The sequence below is a fragment of the Furipterus horrens genome, unplaced genomic scaffold (genome assembly GCF_987537825.1).
Source record: "Furipterus horrens unplaced genomic scaffold, mFurHor1.1.pri manual_scaffold_9, whole genome shotgun sequence".
Lineage (NCBI taxonomy): Eukaryota > Metazoa > Chordata > Mammalia > Chiroptera > Furipteridae > Furipterus > Furipterus horrens.
The window spans coordinates 48,509,186-48,524,500 of record NW_028327179.1 but is presented as its reverse complement, the minus strand read 5'-3'; the positions used below and the strand labels follow the sequence as shown (position 1 = coordinate 48,524,500).

Below are 15,315 nucleotides of genomic sequence, written 5' to 3'. Positions count from 1 at the left end.
TTCACCTAGTTAACCTCATTTGAATGTAAGTACTTTAAAAATATGTTTATTTGGGAATTAAATAATTTGTTTTTCCTGTTACAAAAATTGTCAAGATATATTTATGAAATAGGATTCTGCAAAAGAGTTGTTAATTCAGAAAAGCCTTGGGCATGACAGTCTGAAAAATGATTTTACTTGCCATTTAAAACATGAATGTAACTTGTCTTCTGCAGTTTCACTAATCTGGGCTGGTCAGGCTACAGTGAGCCTGGGGAGTCGTAAGATATTGAGTCAGCTGGGGAGCAGCTCAGAGGTCCTGTAGGCATTTGGGCTCACTGTGTGGGCACTTCTGCCCGATGTGCAGTAGAAAGTCAGGTACCAGACACTTCCAAATACCTGGGAGCAAAAAACTAGCTTCCTCCCTACTCTTCTGTCCTTAGAGTAGGCCTTAGAAAGAATTATTGAGCCATCTGATGTGGGCACAGAGGAGGTATAAGACCAGGAAGTAAGTAGTAAGGGCTCTGATTCATATATATATTTATCTCACTTCATCCTCACAACCACTTTAATAAAGTAGTTAGTGTTGTTACCCCTTTTGCACAAATAAGGAAATTGAATGTCCGAGAAATCAAGCAATTTGCCTAAGGCCACCAGGTAGTCTGTAATCAAACCCAGACTTAAACCAGGAACTATAAAGCCCTACATTTAACCATTACACTACAGAAATGAATCTGAGCATGAGGGCCTAAGGGCGTCTCCAGAGGAATTAGGACTGGAAATAGCTAATAAAGGTTGTGAGGATTGGATGAACAGAGAGAAAAGGTGAGACCTGTCCAGGAAGGGAAGAACAGAGTGAAAGGACAGAAACAGGAATGCCTGTTGGTGTAACAGTGAGGGAACAAGCCTGACTGGGTTAATGGATCATTCTGTTTTCAATAATAACATAGGACTTTGGTACTTAAAACCACATTCATCTCCATCTCATAGATCCTCAGAGCAGATCTTTTTATTTATTTATTTATTTATTTTTAGAGAGAGGGGAAAGGAGGGGGAAAGAGAGAGAGAAAGAAAAACATCAATGTGCAAGAGAAACACTGATCAGTTGCCTCTTGCACCGCCCCAACTGGGGACGGGGCCTGAAACCCTGGCATGTGCCCCGACTGGAATCAAACCAGTGACCTTTCTGTTCACAGGCCAGCACTCAATCCACTGAGCCACATCAGCCAGGGCCAGAGCAGATCTTTAGTAAGGGAAAAGTTATTATAATCCAGGTTTGCATAAGTGCAGAAATTAAAGATCAATTGGATAAGGATGCCTCCATCACACACCCCTCACACCACAGGGTCTTTGTATATATTGCTCCTTCTGCCTGGAAAGTACATCCTTTCTTCTTCACCTTATTAATTAATACCCATCCATCAGCTTAGTTTAACACTGACTTTCTAAGAGAGCCTTAGCTGACTTCTCTGGTTGTGGTCAAATCCCTCCCTAGTGTATGCACTCATTGAACCATGCACTTTTCCTTTGCAGGATTTATCATATTTATTCTACTTGATAGTGGAAATAAATGCAAAAAGATGAAATAATTCAATAAACAAATTAACAGAATCCAGGTCTGCCTTGAGCTATTGCTCATACATTTTCCACATATTACATTATTTATAAAAGGTATGGTTGAAAGATCTGAGACTATTTTACCTACGAAAGAGAAAATTTAGGAGGGAAGATATGACAGCTGTCTTCAAATGACTGAAGAACTATCATGTTGAAGGATTAGACATATTCTGAATAGCTCCAGAGGGCAGAACAAAGACAAATGGGGTGAAAGTCCAGGGAGGCAGATTTCATTACAGTATAAGGAAGTGAAATATGTAACAACGAGACCTGTCCAAATTTGAAGTAGGCTGGTTTTTGAGGAGGTGAGTGTTCAAACAAAGGCTGGAGGAACACCTGTCAGGGTGTTGTAGTGGAAATTCCTGTTCTGGACAGAAAATTTTTATCCACTTAATATGCTTCTCTAGGTCTGGGAGCTTGAAAGCAAACTTGAATATGATCTGAGGCCTCAAGGAGAGAGAACAGCAATAAATAATAGTTCTTATAATGCCCTACTAATATTGGACCCTTTAAGAAATATATCTGCACTTGTGGGTGGCCACTTGGGTGCTGTTGATGAGGTCTTTGAGAGCTAGCATTCCAACAATCATTGGGGCTGAACAGCTGCCACTGTGACTAAACAGCAAGGAACACTCTAGTGTACAAGGGACTGATTCCAGGGTCATTCCCCTCCTCCAAACAGGATCTCCCTCTCCTCGACCCTAGACCCACATATACACACACATTTCTGCACTAGAAGTTACCACAGTGTGCTGACAGACCTCATCCAAACTATAATTGGAAGCTTTCCTTTTTCCAGCACTAAGGCATCCCCTTATGCTGAGCACAACTTTACAGCAATGTTCCTCTTCAAACATTCAGATCCTGAAAGAGATATTGGGAAAGAAAAAAACTAAAAATCATCTTTTTAAAACATCATTTCTAACTTAAATTCACAAAAAGAATCTTTAAAAATTATGTGGAAGCTGTAAACTAGGAATCTTGAGTTGTAAATCCATGTCTAAGGATGTTAATATATGGATGGGAGTCAGTTTGCAGATCTGTAATTTTTATTTTCAGCAGGCACAGGCCGGGACCAAAAAAGACAGTTTTTCTATGAAGAAATGTAATCTGAGTAGCAAATAACCAGTTTGAAAATTTGGGAATTCAACTCATTTGTAAACAATCACATGCAATATATTGTAATGTTAAAATTATAAGTTATAATTCATCACATATATATCAAACCACAGTGTCCATTTTGCCAAGAGATATTTGGTAATCCAGTCATCAAATATTTATTGAATACCTACTACGTACTATGCACTATGCTAGGCACTGATTATAGGGAGGTAAACAAAATGGATGTGATCTCTGATGTTAGAGCTTTATAATCTAATTTAGACAATAAATAATAAACACAAAATTAATACATAATATAAACTGTGACAATCAGGATTAGTAAGAAAAACTCCTAAATTCACACTAAGCTTTTCTGAGGAAGAGACTTTTCACTGTGAATTAAGAATAAGTGAGATTATATGAACTTCCAGCCAAGATGGAGGCTCAGACTGACACACTCTGTCTCCCTCCACAACTAAGAAGGACTACAACTACTGCAAAACCAGAAATAATCAGAAGTTCCAGAAAATAAAGCTACATGGAAGTCCAATGTATGATGTTATAAACAAGTGGTGTTCATCTGGACGGGTGGGAGGAGCAAAGCCGGGGCTCAGAGGTCAAGCTGTGCTGGTGGCAGCAGCTGCAGCAACGGACCGCAGTAAGCACAGACGCCCATATTGAAGGGGAAGAGAAAAGCGCCTGGGGACCACCCCCGGCTGCAGACTAAACCCATCAGCTCATGATTCCAACTCCAGGTAAGGCAGACCCCCATTGCCTCAGACTGTGAGGCCCAGAGGGTACCGGGACGGAGGAGGAGGCTCCTGGTCTCTCAGCAGAGAGTAATGGCAGGAATCCATCTTGGACCCCACCCCACACACAAAGCACCATAGTGTGGCGAGAAGGGTCACCCAGTAGTGATGAGTGCATGGGGCTCTGCCCCCGTTAGCATAGGAGGTGTGACAGCCCTGACCAGGAAGCAAAAGTAAACACAAAACTGTCAGGATGGCAGGAATCATGATTGAAATACCAACCATGAAGCTGACCGAAAAGCAAATACATGAATTTACCAATGAACAAATAGATAATCTTTCTGAGGCTTAGTTCAGAGCTATAGTCATAAGGCAGTTTACAGTATTAACAAAAGGTATTGAACAAGATGGGGCAGGAATGAAGGCTAGTCATGCTGAAATGAACAAAAACACATACGAGACAAGTGGTGAGGAAAGGAAAACCAGGGATCAAATCAACAAATCGAAACATAGGGAAGAAACAAACAGTCAACCAGGGCAGAAAGAGGAAACGAAAAGTAAGGAATATGAGGCGTGGCTCAGAAACCTATGGGACAGCTATAAACAAATGAACAGCCAAATTATAGGGTTGCTAGAAGGTAAAGACGAACAACTAGAAATTGAAAACATATGCGAAAAAATAATGAAGCAGAACTCCCCTAACTTGGGGAAAGGAATAGACTTATAGGTCCAGGAAGCACAGAGAGTTCCAAATAAACTGGACCAGGGAGAACCACACCAAGACACATTATAATCAAAATGTCAAAAATTAAAGATAAAGAGAGAATCTTAAAAGCAGCAAGCGAGAAGAAGAGAATTACGTACAAAGGGGTCCCAATTAGACTATCAGCTGACTTCTCAAAGGAGATCCTGCAGGCAAAAAAGGACTGGCAAGAAATATTCAAAGCAATAAAAAGCAAAAACATACAATCACGATTACTCTATCCAGCGAAGCTGTCATTCAAAATAGAAGGGCAGAGAAAGTGGTTCCAGGACAAAGTAAAACTGAAGGAGTTCATCAGATCCAAACCACTGTTATATGAGTTGTTAAAGGGAGTTGTTTAGAAGAAGGAGGATCAAAACTATGAACAGTAAAATGAAAACTGTATCACAACAACCAACAACAGAAGCTATGGAATCAAAACAAAAGCAAACTAAGTAGGCAATGAGAGTGGAAAAAGAAATATAGGTATGTGGAACATATTGAGGGGAGGTCAGCAGAGAGGGGGAAGGGGGAAAAGGGAGGGAGATGATTCAGGAATTAAGAAGCATAGTAGGAGGGAATGGAGTAGACAGGAAGAAGTTGAGAAGAACTATATGCACAACCAATGGGCATGGACTAAGGTGGGGGGCAACTGGAGGGAGGGTCACTGGGTGGAGGGGAGCAGAGGGAAAAGAAATGGGGACAATTGTAACAGCATAATCAATAAAACGTATTTTAAATTAAAAAAAAAGAATAAGTGAAAATTTAGCTCGTGAAGCTTTAGAGAAAGGACAGTGCTGGCAAAGGGGATGCCCCAAAGCTCTGGAATAGAAAACAATTTGATTCCTTCAAGAAATGGAAAGAAAGCCAATACAAGCAAGGGGGGAAAGCCTGAGCTGACACTGGGAAAGAATGCAAGGGCAGCGCCTGTAGAGCCCTGGAGATTGAAGATAACTCTGAATACAATGGAAAGTCCAAACAGAGGGGAGTGAGGCAACTTACATTTTAAAAATGATTATTCAAAAGGTCAGATATGGAAAATGGGTGAGGTGGAGGCAAGAATCATGCCTGTTTCTATATAAATTACCCATACACAAAAGTGACAACTTCCAATTTATAATCATATTAATGTAGCATATTTAGAGTTCTTTTTTTCCCCCCTCAATTATTTTAAATTGCTTTTAGAAAGACAGGAAGATAGAGAGAAATGTTGATGTGTGAGAGAAACATCAACTGGTTGCCTCCTGTACCCACCCAGACCACGGATCAGACCACAACCTAGGCATGTGTCCGACTGGGCATCAAACCTAGAAGCCTTTGGTTACTGGACAACGTTCCAACCTGCTAAGCCACACAGGCCAGGGCTAGAGTTATTTCTTTTAAATAATTATAAAGTTTAACATTCCACACATTTTTTGTTTACTAGGCAACTCCCATGGAAACATACTATTGTTAACTGAATGAAAACTGAAATCTTTTCTATTCAGACAGTATAAATTCTAACTTACATTGGGAATCAAGACAAATTACTATTCCAACACAGAGGAAGGAATAAAAATAAATGCCTTTTCATGCAATGTTGCAATCAGAACATTATCTCTATTTTATAATCAGGGGAAACTATGTACTTTACTGAGGGTGCTGGGATAGAAACAGCTAGAATTAGACATTCTCCATGATTGACTATTTCTGTTTTTGTTGCCCAGTACTATTTCATTCTGTGGAGCATATCAGAGCAGGCAGCCAGTCTTCATCATTCTCATCAAGATTAAGTGTAGACTCCTGGCAAAAGCAAATAAGTGTAACTGGGTAACACAATAATACTTTGAAAAATAATGTGTTCTTCTCTTACTGCTGTGAGAATAGGACCCACATCATGGCCAGTTCAGGGGCAGGGGCTGGAAATTAAGTACATCATAAAAGCAAAAGTAAAACTCAGTTCCTGTCATTCATAACAGAATCATGCAGCAATTCATGCTATGTTACAAATTCCCTCTCCTCTCCACAAGCAGCTCCAAAGGGCCAATTCCAATTCACATAGGTTTTGCTTATTGTCTGTTTGCTTATTTGTTATGTGATGTTGATATCAAAGTTGATGCTTTATAGAAATAGGATATTACATTAGGGAAAGTAAAAGAAAAGCTTACTCCTTTTAGTCTCAGGGGATTGTGGATATATATATATATATATATATATATAGAGAGAGAGAGAGAGAGAGAGAGAGAGAGAGAGAGAGAGAGAGAGAGAGAGAAAGAGAGAGAGAAAGAGAGACCAGGAGAAAAGATGAGTCAAATATGTATTCTAATTTCCCATTTCAGTAAATTGCATTAAGTCTGTGGTTCTCAAACCTTAACATGCCTAAAATCACCTGAAACGTTGTTAAAACAGTTGCTTAGCTTTACCCATAGAATTTCTGATGCAGTAGATCCGGGTAGAACTCAATAATTTGCATTTCCCACAAATTCCCAGGTGATGCTGATGCTGTGGTCCAATGAGAACCACATTTTTTTTTTTAAATTTTAAAATGGTTTCCTTAAATTTATTTATTTTTTAAACATAACATGAGCAAAGTGTTAAAATTGGTGACTAGCTCAACAGAATAAGTACTGTCTTGAATAAATGAAAGTAATCCCAAAGGCAAAGGAATTCCTTGTCCCTGATTTTCATGTAGTGCTCTAGAAAAAGATCAGCTCTATGTCTGATGCCTGCTCAAATCTCCCCAATTCATCCCTCATCAATGAGGACACATAAACCACATCTCTCTTCCATTTACACCAGGGCATCTTCTTAAGGAGAGAAACAGGATGGATGGGGGCCTCCTAGAGAGTGACCATTCTTTCCTAGAAAAACATAGCATTGCCTAAGGGAGAGTTTAAATTCTCAAATCTATTCTTAAACCATACTGGACACGGTCAGGTTTCTTTCTCTTTTATTTACCTTTCTAACAACCATGTCAGGCTTCATAAGGCCTTCTGCTTCCCTTTTTACTTTTCCCACTGGCTGCAATGGTGACCCAGTTGGTACGGTGGTAAACCATCTTCAGCAGTGTGAATAATAAAGTTTATATCTTCAAGAATGGCAAAACCAAAAAGAGAAGAAGCCTCAGACCCAGACACTATCAAGCAGAATTAAAGGGCAAAGCAAGTCTGAAATTAGGCATGGGAATGTCCAGCTCATCAGAGAAAGTACTAGGAGAGAAAATTAAATGAAAAAAAAAACAAAAACAAAAACTTTTTTCTTTTTCACAGCTTTGTTGACATATAATTCACATACTGTATAATTCGCCAATTTAACATGTATAATTCAATGGCTTTTAGAATATCCATCACCACAATAAATTTTAGAACATTTTTATTAAATCAAAAAGAAAGCATTACTGTAGGCACCACTAATCTAACTTTCTGTCTCTATAGATTTGCCTATCTGGACATTTCATATAAATAAACTCAAACAATAATCTGGGGTTTTTTGGTGACTGGTTTCTTTCACTTAGCATGTTTTCAAGGTTCATCCATGTTGTAGTATATATCAACACTTCGTTCCTTTTAATTGCTAAATAATATTCCCTTCCATGGACATGGTGCACTCATTTATCCATTTATCAGCTAGTAGACATTCTACTCTTTGGCTATTATGAATAATGTTGCAATGAACATTCACAAATAAACTCTTGTGGAAACATGTTTTCTCTTCTCTTGGGTATATACCTAGGAGTGGAATTGCTGAATTCTATGGTAATTTTATGTTTAAGTATTTGAAGAACTGCCAGACTTTTTTCCAAAGTGGTTGTACCATTTTCCATTCCTGCCAACAGTGTGGGAATGGGATGAAGATTCTAATTTCTTCACATTCTTGCCAGTAGTTGTTATTATCAGTCTTTTTTATTATAACATTCCACTCTCCATCTGAAAAATCTCAAACAGATCTTCTACATCTTTGGATCTTGAAATTGAACCAGTTCCCTGGTTAGAGAAGCCCTCTTACAAAGGGCAAAATCCTGAGCACAGACTTTCTTAAGGAACAAGAAGGAAAGAAGAGGCCAGAGTTGTCTGGATATCTTGGGAGAGATGGGGGTAACCCTATGAAATTGCCTATAGTCAACTATTTTTTGGCCTGCAAAAATAGCACATTCATATGGTTCAATCTTATAGAAATTAATTAACATGGTGAGGAGGATGAATGTTTAGGATTTGTAGGTGAATTAGTTAGAAAAGTAGTTGGGATGAGTAGGAAGAGCTTTGCATTGCCTCCTGAGTTTCAACTCTATCCCATAGCTGATAGAGAAGTCAATTCACAAAAAAACTTTTGACAAATGTCCAATACATATGTTTTTAAATGTCTAAAGAACTTTAGGTTAAAAAAAATTTTTTTCAGTTTAACAAAAAAATTTAATGATAATAATCAATACTAATAAGGAAATCAGGAAAGCAGGCTGCTCTAGTATATTTATGGGTGCTTAAACTGGAAAAATCTTTCTGGAAGGCATCTGAATACCCTTTGACCAAGCACTTTTCTTCTAGGAACTAATTCCAAGGAAACAGTCGTTTTTTGTTTTTTTTTTTTTTTTTAAGTTTAGCCACCAGGATACTCTTTTTTGTTAAAACATTTTATTTATTTATTTAGAGTGAGGGGAAGGGAGGAAAAAGAGAGCAAGAGAAACATTGATGTATGAGAGATACATCGATCTGTTGCCTCTTGCTTGTTCCATACTGGGGGCCTGACCCACAACCCAGACATGTGCCTTGACTTGGAATCGAAGCAGAAACCCTTTGGTTCACAGGCCAGCACTCAATCCACTGAGCCACACCAGCCAGAACCAGAATGTTCTTAATGTCCATAATATCAAGTTGGTTAAATAAATTATGAATTACCTTTATAAGTAAATATTGTATAGCTACTTGAAATATTTAGATGAATATGCTCATGAAATTTTGGTATAAGAAAAAAATTAGGTTATAAAACAGTACGTGTGTCAGTAAAGGTTCTTAAGAACTATATCAGACTGACTAGATTTAAATTTCAGAGCTATCATTTACAGTCACGTGACCATGATCGAATAATCTAACTCCTCTGTAACTCAGTTTTAACATCTATAAAATGATGATAATACCAGTATGCATATATAGGGTTGTAATAATCAAACGAGGTAATATACATAAAGCACTCTGAAATTTGCCGGACACATATCTTAGATAGTAAGCACTAAGTTACATACTGTTAGAATTTTTAACAGTAAATTAAGTCAACTTTTAAGTGAATTTAAGAAGTAAAGGTGGGAAGACAAAACACTGGGCAAGAACTATGCCGGAAACATTCCACAGAGCTGGTTCTGTGAAGTCACCACTGCAGCTTCCAAGCACTGATCCCAAGGTTTGTACTGCAAAGTCCTCAGATGCTAGACACTGCACACTGCCATGGAACAGCTGTCTCTGCTGCCACTGGAAACCGGATGCAGCTGCCATCGTATGTCCCCTGGCCAGAATGGATTCTGCGTCATTCCTGCTGCTTTGAGTCACCAGCTCCTGAATCAAAGTCTAGAGAGGATACACCTGCTTGGCTGCACCAGGTCCCCAGTTCCCAGATGTGAGGGAGGTTGAGAAAACAGGCAGTGAGTTTTTATCACATAGACAGGGCAGAACCTACTTGATAAACAGAGGATTCAACACACTTAGCGAAGTGTGTTGAAACAAAAGAAAGACACAAGTGATCTCTTTGTGGTTTAAAAATACAGATATAATCTGAATATATATTTAAATGCAAAGAAAAAAGTGACCAAAAGAATATACATTAAAGTGTTAATGATTACTTGTGAATTGACCATTATGGCTAATCAGAATTTTCTATCTCCTGACTATAAACTTTCCAAATCTTCTATGACATAGAGAAGACCTATTCTCATTTAAAGCAAGATTGGGCAATATCAGGTCTCTATTTTGAAAGAGAATTGAGTTTTCATAGAGATGGCCATGGAACAGGATGTGGAAGACTAGGTTCAGGTGGCCACTGTTAGCCTAGAATAGGCTCTTGCTACTCAAGGTGTGGTCAACAGACCAGCAACATCAGCTTGACTCAGAAGCATATCAGAAATGCAGAACCTCAGGCCTCATTCTCAATCTTCTGACGGCAAAGAAGAAGATTAATCAAAAGATATGCTAGAAGAATAAGCAGCAAGCCTTGACAATTGATAATATGAAAAAAGTCATGAACATTGGAAACATTTCCAAACTTGAAAGAAAACAGGATCATTAACAGAAATGGATTACTAAAACAGGATCAAGTTTAAATGAAAAAACATAAATTTGGTTTTAAACATATGAGGTTTAAGAACTTGAGATACTTCCAGCCAAGATGGAGGCGTAGACAGACACGCTGCGCCTCCCTCCACAACTAAAAAGGAATACAACTACCTCAAAACTAGAAACAACCAGAAGTTCCAGAAAATCAAAGTGCATGGAAGTCCTGCAAACAAGGATATAAAAAAGAAATACTCATCCAGACAGGTAGGAGGGGTGGAGCCCAGGTGGAGAGGACACGGTGTGGTGGTGGCAGCAGTGGCAACAGCAGCAGGCCGGCGGAAAGTGCAGTTACATGTTTTAAAAAGTCAGGAAGGACACCCAGGGAGCGTTCCCAGGTCCTCACCAGAGCAGCTCACTGTCCCAGCTCCGGAGAAAATCAAGCCTCATTGCTTTTGACTGTGCAAACCAGTGGGGGTTGAGACAGAGGCAGAAACTGCCAGTGTCTCAACAGAGTCCGCTTGCTTAAAGGGCCCCCATGGACCTAGAACATTCGCAGACTCACCCACTCTGGGAACGATGGCCAGGGCAGCAGCTGGAGGGGCGCCAGTCCGGTGCAGAAGTGGGAGAAGTGCCTAGAAAAGGGTGAGTGCTGGGCAAGTGGCATGGTTCCTTCTCAGACCCCTGCCCCACATATAGCGCCACAATGTGGTGAACCAGGTCACCCGTTACTGACGAATACCTAAGGCTCCGCCCCTTACAACATAGTAGGAGCGACAGCTCTGCCTGGGACACAGAAGCAAACAAACACAGGAGACTTCCGGCCAAGATGGAGGCCTAGATTGACATGCTCCATCTCCCTCCACAACTAAGAAGGAATACAACTACTGCAAAACCAGCAATAACCAGAAGTTCGAGAAATAACTGGAAGTCCAACATATGAAGTTATAAAGAAGTGGTGCTCATCTGGACAGATTGCATATGGAAAGCCCTTCTGTGAAGGAATAAAAATGTACCTGTTTACAATCGGCACATGACAAACCAACAAACCTAAATACTGCAACATCATCACTTGTTAAAATTAAAATAGGTCTCTGGGAAAGAGAGTAGCTGATTAGTTATTTAAATAAAATGTACTGTCAAGAATAGTAACTTAAATAAAAATAAAAGGATTATTTTAAATTAATAGTCCATTCCCCCTTGTCAAATATTTTTAAATGAACAACACTGAAAATGTGGCCTATATTCCTGAGGAAGTTCTCAGAATAAAATGTTAACACAATTATTACAAGGAACTGATTTACTCGAGTTAGATGTGGCATTCACAAAATTGAATACTCTGTGGATGTTGAGTTGGTACTACTGTGTAAACCTAACATTTAGAATATTTAGAAAGTGGAATGATGGACTATGGCATCCTTTGGCCATATTTACAAAAATAAGTGGTGGTGTGTTTTACTAGTCAGATACTGAGATGTCCTCCCATCAACTAGCTTTTCCTAGGAAAGCCAAAGCTAAGATGCAACCAGAGACGAAGGCTCTGAGCACCATCTGCCACACACAAGCTACAAAATACCAAGAAGTCTTTGTTAATAGGCATCATTGTTAGTAATCATGACTTTAAAATACATAAACATAATTTTTTAAGTCATTCAAGATTATATACACACATGTGCAAAAACACAGCATAAGGTTTGCCTCTAATAGCTGTCCTCTAGTCAAACATTTCTCAAAGATTGAGAGTTATCAGTTTTTTGTATATCCTTTAAGAGATGATCTGTGCAGTGTTTCATCATTTTTAAATTTGGTAATTCCACTGTTTTTGGGATTTTGACAAGTTTTCCACCTGCCATCAAAAGATGAAGCCAGTGTGTTCATAAACTGAGAGCAAGAGGAAAAGGACGCACAGCAGACAAATGAGATTCTATGTCACAAGAAACAAAGGAGACTGAGGAAAAGGGTATGAAAGGAAAGAGAAGAAGGGAGGAAGAGAGAGATAAACATTGATGTGAGAGAGAAAAATCAATTGGATTTCTCCTGTACACGCCTGACCAGGGATTTAACCTGCAACCTAGGTTGTAGAAACTCTTACCTTGAGGGAAAAGGAGAATATAAATAAAACCGAGGGAGAGATGGTAAATGGTGATCAGAAACCTGAGATATCTAGGAAGAGAAAAAAAGAAGAAACACAGATGCATAAAGGACCAACATATTTACGTTTTATCAGCTGCTAACTTTAGGAAACTCTCCTAACTGAAGAAGTCATTGGGTATTTTTGCAGATTCTCTCCTCTGCCAGTTGTTGCCCTGATAGTATCATAGGATTCATCTAAATTGTGTTAGACCAAAAACAAGGCTACGTAAGCCATCCTACCAAATCAAGAAGCAGATGGGAACTGTCTGCCAGTCATATGAAGGGTGCCCCTCGTATAACAGAATTTTAGAACTGGAAGATAGCTTAGAGATCATGTAATTATCCAAGACCTTCCTTTTAAAAGGGGCTGAAACTGCCTTTCTAATAGGTTAACTGACTTACTCTTCCCAAATTAATTTCCTAAGCTGGTATCTCAAGTTTTACTTTCAGAAGACCCTTAAGGAATTACATAGTAAGTTAGTAGTATATCAAGATCTGGAATGCAGGACTTCTATTCCATAAACCCATTATTTTCATTATATTAAGATAAATCCTCCTTTGCCACCATTCCTCTGTCTTTCAGCTTTTAAGTCTTCTCAGGTTATTCCAATCACCTCTGCTGTTCCTGTGATAGTGTCAAGATTTCAATAATTTCTTCTGTTTTTAAAAATGGTTTGATTTACTAAAATACCAAACTAATAGTGAATAAACTCAACTGAACTCAAAAAATAAATAAATAAATAAAGAACTTGAAAGATGGCTAGATGGATATGCTCAGCCTGGGAAGTGTAGAACTGGGAGTCAATAAGAAATGTCAGGATTGGGTTTACAAATTTGAAAGTAATCTAAGAAAAGTAGGTAATAGAAGCCACAAGAGCATGCAGAGTAAGAGAAGAAATACAAACAAGATCTTTTTAATAATACCTACATTTTGGAAACAGGAGAGAAAGAGAAGTCAGATAATGGGTGGTCAATACTAAGATCATCAGAAGATTATAAGTGTCAAAAAGCAAAGGACAGATGTTTCATCATTATTCAATTCTTTCCTCCTTTCATGTCAAACTAGTAGTGGTGTACACAATTATACTCACACTAAACAGGAGAGTGATGAATTAATAGAGATCTTAATTCTCAAGACATAGAATGACCAAAATATTTGGAGGAGAGGGTGGAAGAAGAGAACACTAATACCTTGAATGTTATAGAAATAGGTCTCATCACTAGACGATAACGAAAGTGTTGTGGCTCTTTGAAAAATTATGATGAAAATTTTGTAATTTTTACAGTGTTGCAAATCATATAAGACAATGACTTATCCTTGTTTTATTCATCCTTTCATTCATTAATTCATTTAGCAAACATTTACTGAGCACTTACTCTGAGCCAAGCAGCCACTCTTCTGGATGTTGAGGATACAGTCATTCACAAAACAGACAAAACCCTTTGCCCTTCTGGGGCTCACATTCCAGAGAGGGAGATAGATAATAAACAAAAGATAAATAATATGGAAGGAAGGAATATAAGGGTCGTTTTGGAGCTGTAATTTTAAAAGAGGTGACTGGGAAGATACCACTGGAATGATGAATAGACCTGAGGGAGGTGAGGAAGCCACTCATGCTGATATCTGAGGGAAGTACATTCCAGGGCAAGGCTTTAGTGGACCTGGTCAGGGAGGCTGTGTGGCTAGACTGAGGGAGTAAGGGGGTGAGCAGGAAAAGAAGACTAAGAAGTAAAGACCATTGGAAGTTTCTGAGTATGTAAGTGACATTTTCTGTCTTGAGTTTTAACAGAATCATTCTGGCTGTTCTTTCAAGAACAGACAGATGGTAATAGGAAAACCAGATAAGTGGCTATTGTCAATATCTAGGCAAGAATAATGGTGACTTGGACCAGATACATTTGATAGTTTTATCTCTTTTCAGATAGCTACTTTTTTTTTGTTTTTCTTCTAGTACATCGTACTAGAGATGGGAGGCAGGGGTAAAGATTGTGAATATACTAGGGTAAGGAACACAGAACTCTCAACTGTTCTGGTTATATAATTCCATGTGTTTTCACATTTATGTTCAGCCACACATAACAAAATGTATGTGCAATTTAATTTAAACATTTAAACTTAAACATTTAATGTGTTTAAATAATTAAATCTTCTAAGTTATTACAGCATATAGAAAATGTTTTTAAAAAAAGACTAAAAATCATTGTCATTATCATGTCAATAAATTTATATTTAGGCCAAGGTAACAATAAAAAAACAGATAATTTATTATAAAGACATGAGCGATATTTTTGAAATGGAGAGTTACTAAATAATGACTAGTTCTGAAAGGTACTATTTTAAACCTTCTACTCTTTCAGTGCTATAATTAAAACAAAAATGAAAGTGAAATCTAGACAGTACACATAGAGATTTGAGTCACATCAGGACATGTAATTTGCTTTTTCTGTGGCTCTAAGACCAAAGGCTCTGTTTATTTGCTAAAGATTAAAAGGATATACTGATTATTTCTATTTTAAAATACAAAGGCAACTGACAAGTTAAATACTGATTCAGAAAGAGTTGTCAATTCTGTATTAATATTAAACTAGATCAGCTATTTTTAGTTAGTGTGCTGTAAGAATTTTTAAAACATGCAATACCTGACTATTTAGTCACAGGCACAAGTTAAAAAATGACAACAGCCATCTGGAGTGAATGAATCAAAATTGTACCTATTTTTTAAATCAAATCAGCAAAAAATACATTTTTGGTGTGCTGCAG

The 15,315-nt window shown here is 38.2% G+C and overlaps 1 long non-coding RNA gene across 1 annotated transcript in view; it reads right to left on the bottom strand.

The window, feature by feature from the left end:
• Positions 1–2,237: 2,237 nt before the first annotated feature.
• Positions 2,238–15,315, bottom strand: part of LOC150001697 (uncharacterized) — a 93,721-nt gene continuing 80,643 nt past the window's right edge. The window contains exon 3 of the long non-coding RNA XR_016512940.1: positions 2,238–2,460. This is a non-coding gene — a long non-coding RNA (uncharacterized LOC150001697). The remainder of the gene's footprint in view (positions 2,461–15,315) is intronic.